Genomic DNA, 19,603 nt, shown 5'->3' with positions numbered 1-19,603 from the left:
GCCAGGCCTTTTCCCCCTCCTGTGCCAGGCCTTTTTTTGCCTATTTGGGGCAGTTCGTGCTTAGGCCCTCATAACTTTTTGTCCACATAAGCTAACCAAGCCAAATTTGCGTCCTTTTTTTCCAACATCCTAGGGATTCTAGAAGTACCCAGACTTTGTGTGTTCCCCTGAAGGAGGCCAAGAAATTGGCCAAAATACAGGGAAAATTTCGTTTTTTTCAAAAAAATTGGAAAAAGTGGCTGCAGAAGAAGGCTTGTGGTTTTTCCCCTGAAAATGGCATCAACAAAGGGTTTGCGGTGCTAAACTCAGCAGCTTCCCAGCTTTCAGGAACAGGCAGACTTGAATCAGAAAACCCAATTTTTTAACACAATTTTGGCATTTTACTGGGACATACCCCATTTTTGCAATTTTTTGTGCTTTCAGCCTCCTTCCAGTCAGTGACAGAAATGGGCATGAAACCAATACTGGATCCCAGAAACCTAAACATTTCTGAAAAGTAGACAAAATTCTGAATTCAGCAAGGGGTCATTTGTGTAGATCCTACAAGGGTTTCCTACAGAAAATAACAACTGAAAAAGAAAAATATTGAAATTGAGGTGAAAAAAACATCAATTTTTCTCTACGTTTTACTCTGTAACTTTTCCTTGCAATGTCAGATTATCGAAAGCAATATACCGTTACGTCTGCTGGACTCCTCTGGTTGCGGGGATATATAGGGCTTGTAGGTTCATCAAGAACCCGAGGAACCCAGAGCCAATAAATGAGCTGCACCCTGCAGTGCGTTTTCATTCTATACCGGGTATACAGCAATTCATTTGCTGAAATATAAAGAGTAAAAAATTGCTATCAAGAAAACCTTTGTATTTCCAAAAAGGGCACAAGATAAGGTGTTGAGGAGCAGTGGTTATTTGCACATCTCTGAATTCCGGGGTGACCATACTAGCATGTGAATTACAGGGCATTTCTCAAATAGATGTCTTTTTTACACACTCTCCTATATTTGGAAGGAAAAAATGTAGAGAAAGACAAGGGGCATTAACACTTGTTTTGCTAATCTATGTTCCCCCAAGTCTCCCGATAAAAATGATACCTCACTTGTGTGGGTAGGTCTAGCGCCCGCGACAGGAAACGCCCCAAAGCGCAACGTGGACACATCCAAATTTTTGAAAGAAAACAGAGGTGTTTTTTGCGAAGTGCCTACCTGTAGATTTTGGCCTCTAGCTCAGCCGGCACCTAGGGAAACCTACCAAACCTGTGCATTTCTGAAAACTAGAGACCTAGGGGAATCCAAGGAGGGGTGACTTGCGGGGCTCGGACCAGGTTCTGTTACCCAGAATCCTTTGCAAACCTCAAAATTTGTCTAAAAAAACATATGTTCCTCACATTTCTATGGCAGAAAGTTCTGGAATCTGAGAGGAGCCACAAATTTTCTTCTACCCAGCATTCCCCCAAGTCTCCCGATAAAAATGATACCTCACTTGAGTGGGTAGGCCTAGCGCCTGCGACAGGAAACACCCCAAAGCGCAACGTGGACACATCCAATTTTTTGAAAGAAAACAGAGGAGTTTTTTGCGAAGTGCCTACCTGTAGATTTTGGCCTCTAGCTCAGCCGGCACCTAGGGAAACCTACCAAACCTGTGCATTTCTGAAAACTAGAGACCTAGGGGAATCCAAGGAGGGGTGACTTGCGGGGCTTGGACCAGGTTCTGTTACCCAGAATCCTTTGCAAACCTCAAAATTTGGCTAAAAAAACACATGTTCCTCACATTTCTGTGGCTGAAAGTTCTGGAATCTGAGAGGAGCCACAAATTTCCTTCCACCCAGCGTTCCTCCAAGTCTCCCGATAAAAATGATACCTCACTTGTGTGGGTAGGCCTAGCGCCCGCGACAGGAAACGCCCCAAAGCGCAACGTGGACACATCCACATTTTTGAAAGAAAACAGAGGTGTTTTTTGCGAAGTGCCTATCTGTAGATTTTGGCCTCTAGCTCAGCCGGCACCTAGGGAAACCTACCAAACCTGTGCATTTCTGAGAACTAGAGACCTAGGGGAATCCAAGGAGGGGTGACTTGCGGGGCTCGGACCAGGTTCTGTTACCCAGAATCCTTTGCAAACCTCAAAATTTGGCTAAAGAAAACACATGTTCCTCACATTTCTGTGGCAGAAAGTTCTGGAATCTGAGAGGAGCCACAAATTTCCGTCCACCCAGCATTCCCCCAAGTCTCCCGATAAAAATGATACCTCACTTGTGTGGGTAGGCCTTGCGCCCACGCCAGGAAACGCCCCAAAGCGCAACGTGGACACATCCAAATATTTGAAAGAAAACAGAGGTATTTTTTGTGAAGTGCCTACCTGTAGATTTTGGCCTCTAGCTCAGCCGGCACCTACGGAAACCTACCAAACCTGTGCATTTCTGAAAAACTAGAGACCTAGGGGAATCCAAGATGGGGTGACTTGTGGGGCTCGGACCAGGTTCTGTTACCCAGAATCCTTTGCAAACCTCAAAATTTGGCTAAAAAAACACATGTTCCTCACATTTCTGTGGCAGAAAGTTCTGGAATCTGAGAGCAGCCACAAATTTCCTGCCACCCAGCGTTCTCCCAAGTCTCCCGATAAAAATGATACCTCACTTGTGTGGGTAGGCCTAGCGCCCGCGACAGGAAACGCCCCAAAGCGCAACGTGGACACATCCAAATTTTTTAAAGAAAACAGGAGGTGTTTTTTGCGGAGTGCCTACCTGTAGATTATGGCCTCTAGCTCAGCCGGCACCTAGGGAAACCTACCAAACCTGTGCATTTCTGAAAACTAGAGACCTAGGGGAATCCAAGGAGGGGTGACTTGCAGGGCTCGGACCAGGTTCTGTTACCCAGAATCCTTTGCAAACCTCAAAATTTGGCTAAAAAAACACATGTTCCTCACATTTCTGTGGCAGAAAGTTCTGGAATCTCAGAGGAGCCACACATTTCCTTCCACCCAGCGTTCCCCCAAGTCTCCCGATAAAAATGATACCTCACTTGTGTGGGTAGGCCTAGCGCCCGCTACAGGAAACGCCCCAAAGCGCAACGTGGACACATCCACATTTTTGAAAGAAAACAGAGGTGTTTTTTGCGAAGTGCCTACCTGTAGATTTTGGCCTCTAGCTCAGCCGGCACCTAGGGAAACCTACCAAACCTGTGCATTCCCGAAAACTAGAGACCTAGGGGAATCCAAGGAGGGGTGACTTGCGGGGCTCGGACCAGGTTCTGTTACCCAGAATCCTTTGCAAACCTCAAAATTTGGCTAAAAAAACACATGTTCCTCACATTTCTGTGGCAGAAAGTTCCGGAATCTGAGAGGAGCCACAAATTTCCTTCCACCCCGCGTTCCCCCAAGTCTCCCGATAAAAATGATACCTCACTTGTGTGGGTAGGCCTAGCGCCCGCGTCAGGAAACGCCCCAAAGCGCAACGTGGACACATCCAAATTTTTGAACGAAAACAGAGGTGTTTTTTGCGAAGTGCCTACCTGTAGATTTTGGCCTCTAGCTCAGCCGGCACCTAGGGAAACCTACCAAACCTGTGCATTTCTGAAAACTAGAGACCTAGGGGAATCCAAGGAGGGGTGACTTGCAGGGCTCGGACCAGGTTCTGTTACCCAGAATCCTTTGCAAACCTCAAAATTTGGCTAAAAAAACACATGTTCCTCACATTTCTGTGGCAGAAAGTTCTGGAATCTCAGAGGAGCCACACATTTCCTTCCACCCAGCGTTCCCCCAAGTCTCCCGATAAAAATGATACCTCACTTGTGTGGGTAGGCCTAGCGCCCGCTACAGGAAACGCCCCAAAGCGCAACGTGGACACATCCACATTTTTGAAAGAAAACAGAGGTGTTTTTTGCGAAGTGCCTACCTGTAGATTTTGGCCTCTAGCTCAGCCGGCACCTAGGGAAACCTACCAAACCTGTGCATTCCCGAAAACTAGAGACCTAGGGGAATCCAAGGAGGGGTGACTTGCGGGGCTCGGACCAGGTTCTGTTACCCAGAATCCTTTGCAAACCTCAAAATTTGTCTAAAAAAACACATGTTCCTCACATTTCTGTGGCAGAAAGTTCTGGAATCTGAGAGGAGCCACAAATTTCCTCCCACCCAGCGTTCCCCCAAGTCTCCCGATAAAAATGATACCTCACTTGTGTGGGTAGGCCTAGCGCCCGCGACAGGAAATGCCCCAATGTGCAACGTGGACACATCCCATTTTTTGAAAGAAAACAGTGGCTACCTGTCGATTTTGGCCTGTAGCTCAGCCGGCACCTAGGGAAACCTACCAAACCTGTGCATTTTTTAAAACTAGAGACCTAGGGGAATCCAAGATGGGGTGACTTGTGGGGCTCGGACCAGGTTCTGTTACCCAGAATCCTTTGCAAACCTCAATATTTGTCTAAAAAAACACATGTTCCTCACATTTCTGTGGCAGAAAGTTCTGGAATCTGAGAGGAGCCACAAATTTCCTTCCACCCAGCGTTCCCCTTAGTCTCTCGATAAAAATGGTACCTCACTTCTGTGGGTAGGCCTAGCGCCCACGAAAGGAAATGGCCCAAAACACAACGTGGACACAACATATAGCCTCTAGCTCAGCCGGCCCCGGGAGGGGGGGGGCAGAAATGCCCTAAAATAAATTTGCCCTCCCAACCCTCACCCCCCCCCCCGGGAGCGATCGGCCAATCTGCCCCCAAGGGGGGCAGAAATGGCCTAAATACAATTTGCCCCCCAGGGCAGCGACGCTTGCCTGATGGGTCGCTACCCATCTCTAAAAAAACAAACAAACAAAAAAAAAGAACACAAAAAAAAATTTGCCCTGGCGCCTAGAGGTTTCTGCCCCCCCCGGGGGCAGATAGGCCTAATAATAGGCCGATCTGCATCCAGGGGGGGCAGAAATGGCCTAAAATAAATTGGCTCCCCCAACCCCCACCCCTGGGAGCGACCCCTGCCTACGGGGTCACTTCCCCTGCGTGACATTGGCGCCAAAAAACAAATCCCAGGTGCCTAGTGGTTTCTGCCCCCAAGGGGGCAGATTGACCTACAATCGGCCAATCTGCCCCCAAGGGGGGCAGAAATGGCCTAAATACAATTTGCCCCCCAGGGCAGCGACCCTTGCCTGATGGGTCGCTCCCCATCTCTAAAAAAAGAAACAAAAAGAAAAAAAAAAAATTGCCCTGGCGCCTAGAGGTTTCTGCCCCCAGGGGGGGCAGAAATGGCCTAAAATAAATTGCCCCCCCCAGGGAGCGACCCTTGCCTAAGGGGTCGCTCCCCTTGCGTGAAATTCACGCAAAGAAAAAACTCCCTGGTGTCTAGTGGTTTCTACCCCCCTTGGGGGCAGATTGGCCTCATCAAAATAGGCCAATCTGCCCCCAAGGGGGGCAGAAATGGCCTAAATATAATTTTCCCCCAAGGGGAGCGACCCTTGCCTAAGGGGTCGCTCCCCACCTAAAAAAAAAAAAAAACGTAAAAAAAAATTTAAAAACATTATCCCTGGTGCCTAGAGGTTTCGGCCCCCAGGGGCGGCAGAAAAGGCCTTCTCGAAAACATGCTCCCCCTGGGAGCGACCCTTGCCCAAGGGGTCGCTCCCTTTATCACAATATCACAACAAAAAAACAAAAATCCCTGGTGTCTAGTGGGGTTTCAAAAGCCGGATTGCAAGCAATCTGGCTTTTGAAACCCTCGGAGAGACTTCAAAGGGAAGGAAATACATTTCCTTCCCTTTGATGCCCCTGGGCCTCCCCCACATGATTGAAAGAGAAATGCTCAGCATTTCTCTTTCAATCGCACTGGAAGCTCTGCTTCCAGCGCGATGGGGGAGGCCCCTGTGACTAATCAGCGCGTGCTCGCGCGCTGACGTCACAGGAGGGGTGGGGGGGGTCGGGGGTGGAAGGGGAAGGTCTTCCCCTTCCATCCCCGCCTTGGGGGGGGAGAGGGGTGCACGGGGGGCGCGCTAGCGCTCCCCCAAGTTCCCCTGTGCCTTGGACAAGATGATCTCGTCCAAGGCACAGGGGAACTGTAGCCTTGGACGAGATCATCTCGTCCAAGGCACAGAACAGATTAATCAAACATATGAACTTAACATCACTGTGGAGTCGGATAGTCACTCCCACCCATTAATCAAGTCCAAGTGGGCAAAATAATCAGTATCCCGGGCTCTAAAAGTACACCAAAATTTAAGGTTGGCAACAGAGCATAACCCAGCTTCTACGGTCACAAATAACAGGACCATGATTGGGTGGTACCTTTGGACTTGATATTCTGCTAAAATAAGCAGGTCAAAGAAAATATATATGCAGGTCATAGAAAATATATATATTTACATCTAGGCCAAGTTGGCCACAAAAGTAAAGGTACCCTACCGCAGTAATGGGCTCCCCAGTCAGAAACGGTCCAGATGACCAATACACCACGTAAGTAGCACATATTAGTTGAAATCTGCGATTGGGTTCCCAAAACTCAATGAAGAGAAATTATCAATATAGGAAGTTGTGCACATAGCAGGTCAAAATATATGAAAAATTTATGCCATAGAAATATAAAAGATAATAAATATGAAGGCGAACAGGAGAAAAGTCTTTTTTTCATGAGGCCTGGAAAGCCATTGAAAATCTTAATCATACCATATCAGGCAAACCTACCATAGTATCAATCATATATAAAAACAAACATACACAAAAACCTCCTAATAAGGTGCAGTTTTCAGTGAAGTCCACAGTGTCCGAGAGGAGGTGAGACCAAATTTCCCTCAAGCCCTTGTTCTGCTTTCCTACTTATCTCATATCAGAGCTTACAGAACCTCTCTGGAATGGACTTCTGAGTTCAAAGAAGACCTTTATTGTTGTTAATTCTTCCCCACCCACAAGTTCTTGAGAGACGAATTAATAGATTTCAAGCACAAAGTAGTCGCAGCAAGAAAATAAAATATCACAGTACTTCTCAGTTGCAATGTACACAGCAGATATATATTATATGATTATAGCAGCAAAGCATAGAAGTCAAAATTCATCACCCTATGAGCAAGTAGGACCTATCTTCAGCTTCATCTTTCTGGGGTCTGCAAGTTGATGACTCCGGTCAACTGCGAGAAAGAGATTATCTACCCACACGGGAGACTGGCAACTGACGTCTAGTTCCAGCCTGAAGTCAAGCAGATTCAAATCTAACTCACTGTAGCCCAGTCATCTTTACAAAAGCGTACCCCCTCCTCTCAGACTCGGGAAAACTACGCAAGCCTTTAGAGACTGGCCAGATCTCCTAGACTTCTCCTATTCCCAAGGCTGAGCAGAAAGGAAAACACCAAATGTACTCTCTCTTATCAGGTCTAGTCTGGTGTGAAGAAAACAGCTTGGTTCATCTTGTGGAAAAACACAGCTTGGAAAAACACAGACATCTAATGTCTCAACTGCAATGATTAACTCCACGTTAAAGCCAATAGGCAGCTAACCTAAATATCAAATGTAATGTCAATTATCATGTCAAAGCCAATAGGCAGCTGAGCTGAATACAAAATGTAATGTCTAATATCATGTCAAAGCTAATAGGCAGCTAAACTGAATACAGAATGTAATGTCTAATATCATGTCAAAGCCAATAGGCAGCTAAACTGAATACAGCATGTCAAAGCCAATAGGCAGAATACAGAATGTAATGGCTAATGCCATGTCAAAGCCAATAGGCAGCTAAACTGAATACAGCGTGTCAAAGCCAATAGGCAGAATACAGAATGTAATGGTTAATGCAATGTCAAAGCCAATAGGCGGCTAAACTGAATACAGAAAGTAATGGCTAATGCCATGTCAAAGCCAATAGGCGGCTGAACTGAATACAAAATGTAATGGCTAATGCCATGTCAAAGCCAATAGGCGGCTAGGCTGAACAAAACATACAATGTGCTACTAGTGAGCACTGAGCAACTAATATGCGCAGTGGTGAAACACAAAGTCATTGGTCAAATACAATTAATAGCATCACATTCCACCCTATGACCAATGAATTTTTGTTTCACATATCTCTTGTTTCAAACAAAAACAAAAAAAACTATCAGCACAAAAAAACATTATCAGCAAATCAGATTTGAATGATAAAAGCAATCACTGTAAAGCAATGGAAGTGGATTAACATATAGATCTCATAACCTTTCACATCAGATACATCTACACAGAAAAGACTGAAACTTTTATACGCTGATTGAGATAATAGTGTCTCTAAAATAGCATTTGATGTAGCATGAGTTCTACTCATGTAGAGGTGCACGGTCCACCTGAAAGGTTTACTGGAAGGTAAGTGAAAGTCAGAGTTCCACACGAGAAAACAGAGACAGTTAACTGTTAAGGTTGCTTAGTTCCAGTGGAAGAATGTAATCAAACATGTTGAACTTGAACTGAAGGCGCCATTTGCGCAAAATGGATCCATGGTGCTTGCACTTTACTCAGTCAGGTTCAGGTTGGGGGTTCGGTCCCTTCCCCGACCCCACATGCACACACCCGAAGGGAGACCACACAGCACACTCAGGGACAGTGGCGAAACGTGGTAGGATCTGCAAAAGAAAAAAGTATGACTTTTCTTGCAAATAACATTTGTCATTTGAAATGTACCCTTCCTCTTCCTTTCCCTGTTTTATAATCAGCAGGACGTTTTTGGGACCCTTTATTATCATTTCTGCAGGTTATGGAGGGTCATTTGTGGATTCAACCCACACCTCAGCACTGAGGTTTTTATCTGCTGCACCACAGCTTCCCCTTTCTTGCACTGTCAGAAGGGCTGGGGCAGACTCATTCTTTACCAAACCTCCATTCACTGCATTTTTGACAAGTTGGGCCATTCTGACTCCAATTTGTATGAATGAATCAGATTATTTTCTAGTTATCAGCATAATTTTGATTTCTCCTTGGTAATCTGCAGCAATCACTCGCCCTAAAACCTGATCAATTTGCCACATCTTTCCTGGTAACTTTCCTCTCTCCAACTGCTCTCTGACTGTTTGTGGGACAGATTGCTCTTGTGCGTGCTGCACAGTTTTTATCAAATCTAGGGGAATGTGCATCTCTCTCATCTCTGCCCACTGGTAAGTGGCTTTTTCTCCCAGCTGTTCACATTTCTGGTGCACCCACTTAGCCATCCCCACTAAATCAGAATTCTGGGTGTACACTTCTCTCTCTGAATTTTTCTCATTAACATCTGCAAGGGAATTGAACCAGTTAGGCACAAGCCATGTGGAAAACCAAACGGCTAAACCATTGGCAATGAACCAAGAATCAGTGTAAAAATAACACATCTCAAGCAGCTCTTGCTTTAAAGTCTGACACACATTGTACAACGCTGTTCCTTCTCCTGTGCTAGAAAACAGCTCTTCAGTCAATGAATCATTAGTCAAACAAACATGCTTTTTATCCTCAGGGGACACGAATTCAAATGGTGCACTCAATTTCACTGGTGACTCTTTTACCTGTGGTTCTCCCTGCACCCTCTCCACATCCTGAAAAGGGGCTTGTGGCACCTGTTCATTCTTCCCCTGTTCCTGATTTACATGTAAATCAGTGTTTTCCTCTTGCACTGCGCAGAAACCTAAAGTCTGAATTATTTCATTTGCCAAATCAAAAGAGCGCAGCTGCTTATATTTTTTCCTAGGGACCATATACCAAAGTGTTAGGATTTCACTCAGATAAGGGCTATTCTGTTTCCAAAAATCAAACAAGCTAATGAAACTCGGTGTCTCTTGCTTAGTGCAAACAGTAAGAAACTCTAAAATCTTTCGTTTTACTTGTGCATTTTGCGACAGTACCTCGTAAATCACATTCTGAGCTCTGTTCTCCGTGTTATCAGTTAAGGAATGCACTTCAGCTGCCAAAAAACCTGGCTCACACAGAGGCTCAGACTGGCTCACAGCTGTCTTAACCCCCTCATTACTGGAATGGGAAAAGACAGATTCTTCTAAAACAGCATTTTTATACATTTCAGCATTATCTTGCATTAATGTGTTCTGGCTATTTTGCTCACATAAATTCTTATTTTCATGTTCTAACTGCCTACATCTCTCCTGCATTTTTCTGTAAGCAGATAAAAGTATCCAAACCCTTCTGTCAAGAACAAAAGGAACATCATTGCTTCCAAAAGGCACATTTTCTAAATATGCTTTATCACAGCAAGAAAACATGTTTCTCACAGCGCCATCAGGCAGTTTACTACAAATGCATTTTCAAACATGGTCTGCCGTGCTTCTGTAATTCTCCAAACAACAAAAAACAATTACACTTTTAAATTGTGCACGTAGAAATCTATAATTCGACTTTCAAGACTGACGGCTACGCCAAAATGTTCTGCTTTCCTACTTATCTCATATCAGAGCTTACAGAACCTCTCTGGAATGCACTTCTGAGTTCAAAGAAGACCTTTATTGTTGTTAATTCTTCACCACCCACAAGTTCTTGAGAGACGAATTAATAGATTTCAAGCACAAAGTAGTCGCAGCAAGAAAACAAAATATATCACAGTACTTCTCAGTTGCAATGTACACAGCAGATATATATTATATGATTATAGTAGCGAAGCATAAAAGTCAAAATTCATCACCGTATGAGCAAGTAGGACCTAGCTTCAGCTTCATCTTTCTGGGGTCTGCAAGTTGATGACTCCGGTCAACTGCGAGAAAGAGATTATCTACCCACACGGGAGAATGGCAACTGACGTCTAGTTCCAGCCTGAAGTCAAGCAGATTTGAATCTAACTCACTGTAGCCCAGTCATCTTTACAAAAGCGTGCCCCCTCCTCTCAGACTCGGGAAAACTACGCAAGCCTTTGGAGACTGGCCAGATCTCCTAGACTTCTCCTATTCCCAAGGCTGAGCAGAAAGGAAAACACCAAATGTACTCTCTCTTATCAGGTCTAGTCTGGTGTGAAGAAAACAGCTTGGTTCATCTTGTGGAAAAACACAGCTTGGAAAAACACAGACATCTAATGTCTCAACTGCAATGATTAACTCCACGTTAAAGCCAATAGACAGCTAACCTAAATATCAAATGTAATGTCTAATATCATGTCAAAGCCAATAGGCAGCTGAGCTGAATACAAAATGTAATGTCTAATATCATGTCAAAGCTAATAGGCAGCTGAGCTGAATACAGAATGTAATGTCTAATATCATGTCAAAGCCAATAGGCAGCTAAACTGAATACAGCATGTCAAAGCCAATAGGCAGAATACAGAATGTAAAGGCTAATGCAATGTCAAAGCCAATAGGCGGCTAAACTGAATACAGAAAGTAATGGCTAATGCCATTTCTAAGCCAATAGGCGGCTGAACTGAATACAAAATGTAATGGCTAATGCCATGTCAAAGCCAATAGGCGGCTAGGCTGAACAAAACATACAATGTGCTACTAGTGAGCATTGAGCAACTAATATGCGCAGTGGTGAAACACAAAGTCATTGGTCAAATACAATTAATAGCATCACAGCCCTGTACCGGTAGGATACATAATCAAACAAAAACAAATTGTACATGATTTGTAATCCAAACAACAATATCGTGAACAACAAGCAAATATGTTACTTTGAGTGTAACAGGTAAAATCAAATTTACTAAAAAACCCAAAATAGGGAAAGGACCAATGATAAAGTTAATACAACAAGGTGGGAAAGAGCAGAGATCAGGAGAAAAAAGTTCCCATTGGTTGTGGAAACAAGAGGTGAAAGATAAGAGGCTGATAGAAAAGAAGAAAAGGAAAGTGGATAAGAAAAGAAAGTAGTTTGGAATATCCAAGATCAGATAAGGGAGGAGGGGGCAAAGAGAGGGAACAGAGGGTGGGGAGACAGAAGAAGAGGAGTGGGGGTTGTAGGGAAAAAATAGAGAGGGATATAGAGAGGGCCCAAAGATAGGGGAAAGAGAAGGGAAGGATGAGAAGAAAAGAGATGGAGGGTCTAAACCTGAGTTTACAGATGTCCCTATTATTGTGAGTTTGAAAGTGCTATGCCACTGGATAGTGTTGGTCATCATGTATAATGGCCCTCATATGTTCTATAATTCTCTTTTTAGTTGGGTGTATGGTGCTTCCAATATACCAAAGTTCACAGGGGCAACTGAGAACATAAATGGCAAAATCTGAAATACAAGTGAGGTGGGACTTGATAGCCATGTTGGCCTCTGTGAGTGGTGACCTGTATTCCGTAACGATATTGCTATATTTGCAGGTCTTGCCGTTGGCACAGGGGTAAAAAAAACGTTTTATGCTGGTAATGGTTTTCAAGCCTGGACGGATTTCACTCCTACTTCATCTATCTTTTAGTGTGGTTCCTTTTCTAAAACATACCCTAGGGTTGTCCTCTTTGTAGTCAGTTAAGCTTTGTTCTATTGACAAAACTGGCCAATGTTTACATAAAATTCTCTTTATGTCACCAGGTTTGTTATTATAGGTGGTGATTAATCTAAGTTTAGCTGTAGCTACCTCTTTGTGGGAAGGTTTAGGAATGAGATGTTCCTCCCTTTTAGCTTGTTGTGCTTTATTGAGAGCTGTTCCAAGAATTGCTGGATTGCAGCCTCTTTCTCTGAACCGCTGAAACATATTTAGGCATTCACCCATGAAAAAATTCCTCTGTGTTACAGTTTCTATGAGCTCTCAAGAACTCCCATATGGTATGCTGTCAATTATATTTTTGGGGAGACTACTAGAGGCATGAAGCAACGTGTTGCCAGCTGTAGATTTCTGTGCAACCTAGGTGTTCGTTTTTTTGTTATTACCTTCTGTGGTAATGTCTAGAAACTCAATGGTCTTGTAACTAATGTATGATATGCACATTATCATTCAGATATTCTACAAACCTCTCAGCCTCAGTTTTGCTTCCTTTCCAAATTACAAACAGGCCATCAATGTAGCATAACCGCATGATCACCTTAGAATTGAAATCTGCCAGGGCTTTAGTTACTTGCTGCTCCCAACACCCCATAAAAAGGCCAGCATAGCTGGGAGCAAAGAAAGTACCCATCGCCATTCCTTGCTTCTGATGGAACAGTTGGTTCTCAAAAAGAAAACAACAAAAGAATAATAAACTAAGGCCCATATTTATACTTTTTTAGCGAAGCATTTGCGTCGTTTTTTGACGCAAAATCGGCGCAAACTTACAAATACAATTGTATTTTGTAAGTTTGCGCTGATTTTGCGTCAAATGATGACACAAATGCGGCACTAAAAAAGTATAAATATGGGCCTAAGTTTATTATCCTTTCGTTGTTAAGGGGGCAGGACATTGGGGACGATGGGGACAAGGGGAGTGCACTGTGCACTCCCCTCAGTGCGCATGTATGTTTGGCCGGCCGTCTCGGGCTGGCCAAACACACATGCACACTGTGCGAGCAGGTGCAGGCACAGGCTCCCAGTCTGCCTGGGAGCGCCCTGACTGGGCACTCCCAGCCGATCCTAACGCTGCTCTGAGCAGCGTCAGAATTTGCTGCAGGGTAGGGTGGGAGCCTGTGCCTGCTGAGGAGACAGAGGATCGGCGGTGTGGCATGCAGGTAATTTTTTAAGAACATTTTTTAAATTATTATTAAAATTCCCTTCACCTACCATCTCCCGTGTGCCGGCCCGCCCCTTGTAACACCTGCGAGCCGCCACCAGAATTGAATCATCGAAATAATGTTAAGGGTCTGGCCCTTAAAAAGTGCTGGCATGCAGCAATGCCATCAATATGTCTTATGATGGTATACAGACTGGTTACATCAAGAGTAAGTAACAAGAAATCACCTTTCCATTCGATGTCATCAATTCTACTGAGGAAATACCTACTATCTTGTATGTAGGATGAAAGTGTTTGGACATTTGGATGTAAGAAAAACTCTATATAAATATGGAGGTGTTTTGATCAATGATACAATTAGCCTGCCTGGGACGTTGGCAGGGTTTTTGTGCAATTTGGGTGAAAGGTATAGTATCGGGATTGTGAGGTGTTCCCAATACTGAAACTTAAATGTATCCCATTCTAGCAAGCCCCTACCCCTCCATTCAACCAACATGTCACAGTAAAGCCCATTAAAATCACATATGGTGTGATAATCAGTTTTCTCATAGCAATTTTCCACAATAAATTGCCGTAACCCGCCTTAAGGTACATTTCTTTATTGAGTACAACAACGTTGCCCCCTTTGTCAGATTGTCTAATAACGATATTTGTATCGTTTTGTAGGCTCCTACATTTGTGTAATTTAAGTTTTCCGGTAAATTGGAACAAGGTAATATGGCTACGCTCATAATCAAAAGTGTTGGTTGGACAAAAAGACAATCCCAAGTAGTCTCACTTCAGTTTCAGTTAATGTACGATTGGAAAGATTTACCACATTGTTGTTTATGTCTGTCATTGTCCCATCTTTTGACCCCTCGTTGTCATTCCCATGGAGGATGGATTTCTTTTTTACTTCTTTTGGTCTTTTTCCACGAGCGCCGAAACGCGTAGGGTGTTCTCATCCGTTTGCTGTCCCATTAAACTGTAATAAAGATTTCTTCTGAGCACACACTGCTGGAGTGCGCGTTATCTTTACTGGAGGAAGTTGGTGTTTTCAGTTCATCTGTGGATATATATATATATATTACCTACTTGCGGTCACCAGTAAGTAGTTATAGTTAGGACCTAGTTTCTATAGAAAAAGCGTTTTTTGACTTGCTTATATCTTTGGCGGCAGTTGATGAATCTTCAAGATATTTTCCCAAAAAATTTAATGCTTACTTCAGACGCTGTCTGATAGTTTTCGGGGTGATTTGTCAAGCGGGGACTGAGAAAAAGTGAGGGCCCCAAAACGCATTTTCCCCATGTTAATTTCCATAGGGATTTTGAATACAATTACAGCCCGAACCAGACAGATTTACACCAACTTTGGCCGAAAGCTAGCTCTTGGTCCAGAAAGTGCCCTTTTTGTGATTTGATGTAAATCTGTTAAGTATTTTTCTAGTTATTACATGAAAACAAAATTTGTATATATAAGGGCGCAGAACCTTCGCGACGCCTAAGCGGGGCGTCACAAACCCTTATGCCTGGAAAAATGCTGTAATTTGGTGGGCCGAAACCTGTGAAGAAAGTGGAGGCTGCCATTTTCTAAATTGGGACCGTGTCCTGGGGTATGAGTTTGGAGGCTAAATAGTTTAGAAGGGGTCAGGATAGAGGTACTAATGCACACCCTCACAGACTCACTCAGACACACACACACCCACTCAGAGACCCACTCAAACACTCATGCACCTACTCGCAGACCAACTTGAACTCTCACAAACCCACTCACAGACCCACACAGACACTCAGACACCCACGCACAGACCCAGTGACTCATGCACCCACTCACACACCCACTCACACACCCTCTCAGTGGCTCACACACTCACTCACAGGCCCACTCAGGCTCTCACACACCCACTCACAGACCCACAAAGACACTAATGCACACACTCACAGACCCACTCAGACTCACACACCCACTCACAGACCCACTCAGCGACTCATGCACCTACTCACAGACCTACATAGACACTCACACACCCACTCACAGACCCACTGAGACTCTCGAACACCCACTCACAGACCCATGGCAATGGGTGGTTATCGGGGTTGGCCGCATGGTTTTGTGCACGTAAAACCTGAACCTAACTATAACGTCCCTGTAACCTTTGTTTTTTTAGTGAATTTTTAAGGGTTTTTAAATTAAATTTCCTAACTATAACGTCATTGTGACCTTTGTTTTTTTCAGTGAATTTCTAGGGTTTTATAATGTTAAGTAAAATGTCCATCGCAATGCAAGGTGGGGAGTGGGTTCGACACAGGGCCTGGGCCAGGGCATTACGTTGCCCCCTCCAAAAATTACACTTCTGCCCCTCTTCTTCCTTTACATCCATTTCAAGTTGATGCCCTTGCTCCCGCATTACAGTCCTGTGTGGCCATTTTTCTGCCACTGCCCTTCCTGCCTACCCTGAATAGTTAGCTTGTGCCCCATCCACCTCCTTCCTATCCTCTGTTGTCTGAGTCCAGGCACAAGCCCCCCCCCGCCCTGTATGGTCTGATGGGCTGCCACTGCCCTCCATTTAGCCTGATATCCCTGCCCACTTCTCCTACCCTCCATAGTCCAATTGTTTTGTCCCATCATTGCCCTCCTGCTCAGCCTCTGTGCATAGCTTGCTGCCCCTATCCTTCTTCCCCTTGCCCTCCAATGTCTGTGTGCATGACCCTACTCCATCATTTTTGCCCACTATGTTCCATGGACCTGCCACTGCCCCTCCTATCTACTCTGATTGTTCAGTTGAGCTTCCACTGCCCCTCCCACACGCCTAGCATGGTCAGTTGGCTGTCGCCTGCCCCTGCCACCTGTACACTGCCTGTCCGAGTTCCATGCCCATATCCCCTCTCTCCAGTCCTCCATGGTCGGTTTTGCTGCCACTCCATCCTGCCCTCCATGTTCTGGTGTGCTGCACCTGCTCCTCTTGCCTGCCCTGTGTGGTTTGTTGAGAAGCCCCTTCCCCTAACCTCTCTTGTCTGTGTCCAGCTCGTACCCCTCCCTTTTTTCCTCCATGGTCCTTTGTGCATATCTATACCCCCTCCCTCTTGCCCACCATGCCCGTTGTGCTGCCACTAACTCTCCGGCTTGCCATGCATCGTCTTCTACACTGCCACAGCCCCTCCAACCTGCCCTGTATGGCGAGCTTGCTGCCCCTGAGCCTCTCCCACCTTCTCTCTGTTGTCTGTGTGTATGCCATCATAGTCTCACTGTTGCCCTCCATGGTGTATTGTGCTTCCAGTGCCCATCCTGCCTGCCTTCCATGGTCAGCTTGCTGCTCCTGTCCTGCCTCTTTGCCCCTGCCTTTTCATGTGCAGACCCCTACTCCCTCCCACATGCCTTGCCTGGTCCGTTGTCATGGCCTTCCACCCTCCCTCCTGCCCTCATGGTATGTTATGCTGTAACTGTCGCTCCTGTATGTCATGTATGGTCAGCTTGCTGCACTTGCCTCTTTCCACTCAGTTGTCCATGTGCATGGCCCTGCCTCCTCCATATTGCATTCCATAGTCCGTTGTACTGCACTGCCATCCCGCTTGCCCTGTGTGGTGTATTGTGCTGCTGCAAACCCTGACGCCAGCCTTGAAAGGCCAGTTTGGTGCCCCTGTCCATCTCCCTCCTGCCCTCTGTTAACGGAGTCCGTGTCCCTACCCCATTCCTCCTGCCCTCTGTGATCCAATGTACCATGCTTGCCAACATTTTGAACTGGGTAAGAGGGAGATCTTGAAAAAACACCTGAGGAATTGATTTTCCCTATTGACTCACATTTTAGGCAGGAGACAGATAAAATAAACTCCTTTAGGGCTTTAAAACATTGGGAGTCTCCTGCCTGAAACATGTCTGTTGGCATGTATGGTTGTACTGCCACTGCCTCTTCCTTCTGCTCTCAATGGTCTGTTATATTGCCACAGCCTCTCTTGCTTGCCTTGCATGGGTGGTTTGTTGCACCTGCCCCCCCTTCCCCTGCACTCCATGGTCTGTTGTGCTGCCACTGCCCCTCTCGCCCGCCCAGCGTGGTCAACCTATTGCCTCTGCACCCTCCTCCCTGCCCTCAATTATCTGAGTCCATGCCCTAGACCACTGCCTCCCCACAGTAATTTAATGAACAAACAGATTGCTAACATTCTATATTTGTTACAAAAATGTGGCACGCCTGACGTCATCTTGATGTAATCAGAACTGTAATACCTAAACCTTTTCCTTTAGAAATTCTAAAAACAAGAGGGTTTTATTCCCATAGAAATTATGATTAGTACTCTAAAAAACTAAAATGAGGACATATTTTCTGAGTTCTCAAATAGCGACAAAGCACTCTAAAATTATTTGCTATCTATATGTTTTTTTTAACCAGTTGATCACTTAATTATATGTTACACTTAGGGGATAGGACGTGGCGTTAATGCCAAAGCTGCAGACTTTGCAATTGGGAAACTAGGTTTGAGTTTCACCGTCAGCTTAACATCTGATGATTTTGAGAAAATCACTTAATTTCCCCATGCCTAAAGCCAAAATGAATGTGTCCTTGTGTAATGCAACTGGTGCTCATGTAAAGCACTCCAATACAAACTGGTCAAGTCTGCACTATATGAAACTGCAAAAAAACAAATAAATTAAGTGTTTTACACACTTTTGTCATTGGGTTATTCTTGGACTATATTTGGGGGATATTTCTGCTACATTTGGGCTCTTTTTTCTCTGGTGGCCATCTTGGGAGAATTTTTTGTTATGAGGCTCTCTAATTTCCTCATTTATGGCAGTATCAACAGTAGAAAATGGTTTCAGTTTTCCACTTCGATTCCATCAAGATGGCGTTCAGATGTGCCACTCTTTTGACATAAAAACAGAATGTTAGCATGCTAGTTGCTCATTAGAACACTCTAGTAAAGCTGCGGATCACCATGGAGTTAGCTGGCAGTCTGCTGCTGGGGTTGAATGTGCATGTTTTAGTCTGCATGTCAGAATGTTTTATTAAACTAGAAGAGAAAGATATTTAAGAACTCACTTAAAACATGTCCTAATTTTTTTTCTACATCAGTAACCATAATTTCTCTGACAAAATGAACTCCCTCATTTTGTTCCTTTCTACATTAAATGTTTTACGTTTTGCCCCTTTGATGCATTCAAGATGACTTCAGGTGTGCCATACTTTTGTCATAAGTAAGACCGTTAGCGCTCTAGTTGTTCTTTAGAACACTCTGGGACAGTGTTGCCAGATTGGGCTACTTCCCGCACAAATGGGCGACATTTTTCCCATTTGTGTGGGAATAAAATGACGTGGCGGGTGACTGATTTTTGGGCTGGGATGTGCCCTGTGTGGGTGTTTTTCATAGGTGACGCGGCGCCTCACGAAACTATTATTGTCTCTTGTCTGGTTACACTGAAAGCGGGAACAGAAAATGAAGAAAATCACCGGTGCCCAGGCCCAGTGTGTGTCCAATCCTCCAATGAGTTGGGAGACTGCTTCTCTAGAGGTGATTCGAGGTTCAAGCTTGCCAGCAGCTCTTTGACCAAGCCTGAGCGAAGAGTCGCCACTCCTTTGCTCATATCTGGCAGGTCCTGCTTGAAGACCTGCCTCAGAGGAAAGGTGACAAAGGGGTGCGCTCAGCCTCCGGAGGTCGGAGGCAAAACACTAGCAACATATCTGAAGCTGCAGACAAAGGCTGAGGCTGACTGCAGCATACAACAGGTATGGTGTCTGTGCTGATGTCCATTGCTAGCATAAGCCTTTGCCTTCTCATGATACCTATTCGGGAGAAGGGAGTTAGTGACATATGTCTGCATGGCTTATTAGAGGTGGGTGAATATTAGAAAAAGTACTGCTTGCTCCAGGGCTTTAATCTTGAGCTCATTTATATTTTAGATGTGCTAATTTCTAAAATAAATATGTTAGTTATATTAAAGCTGTACTTTAATTGGATATGCTGACAGGCTTCTACTTACTATCCCAGAGTACTTGTTACTATTAAGAAGTGGTACTACTCTTCTAGTGTTTTGTAAATAAAAATGTGCTGGTGCCCAAATCCTCCTCTTAAATACGCGGCTGCTGCAATTAAATGTGCGAACACGGAATGTTG

The sequence above is a fragment of the Pleurodeles waltl genome, chromosome 5, assembly GCF_031143425.1.
Source record: "Pleurodeles waltl isolate 20211129_DDA chromosome 5, aPleWal1.hap1.20221129, whole genome shotgun sequence".
Taxonomy (NCBI): domain Eukaryota; kingdom Metazoa; phylum Chordata; class Amphibia; order Caudata; family Salamandridae; genus Pleurodeles; species Pleurodeles waltl.
This window is presented reverse-complemented; position numbering follows the sequence as displayed.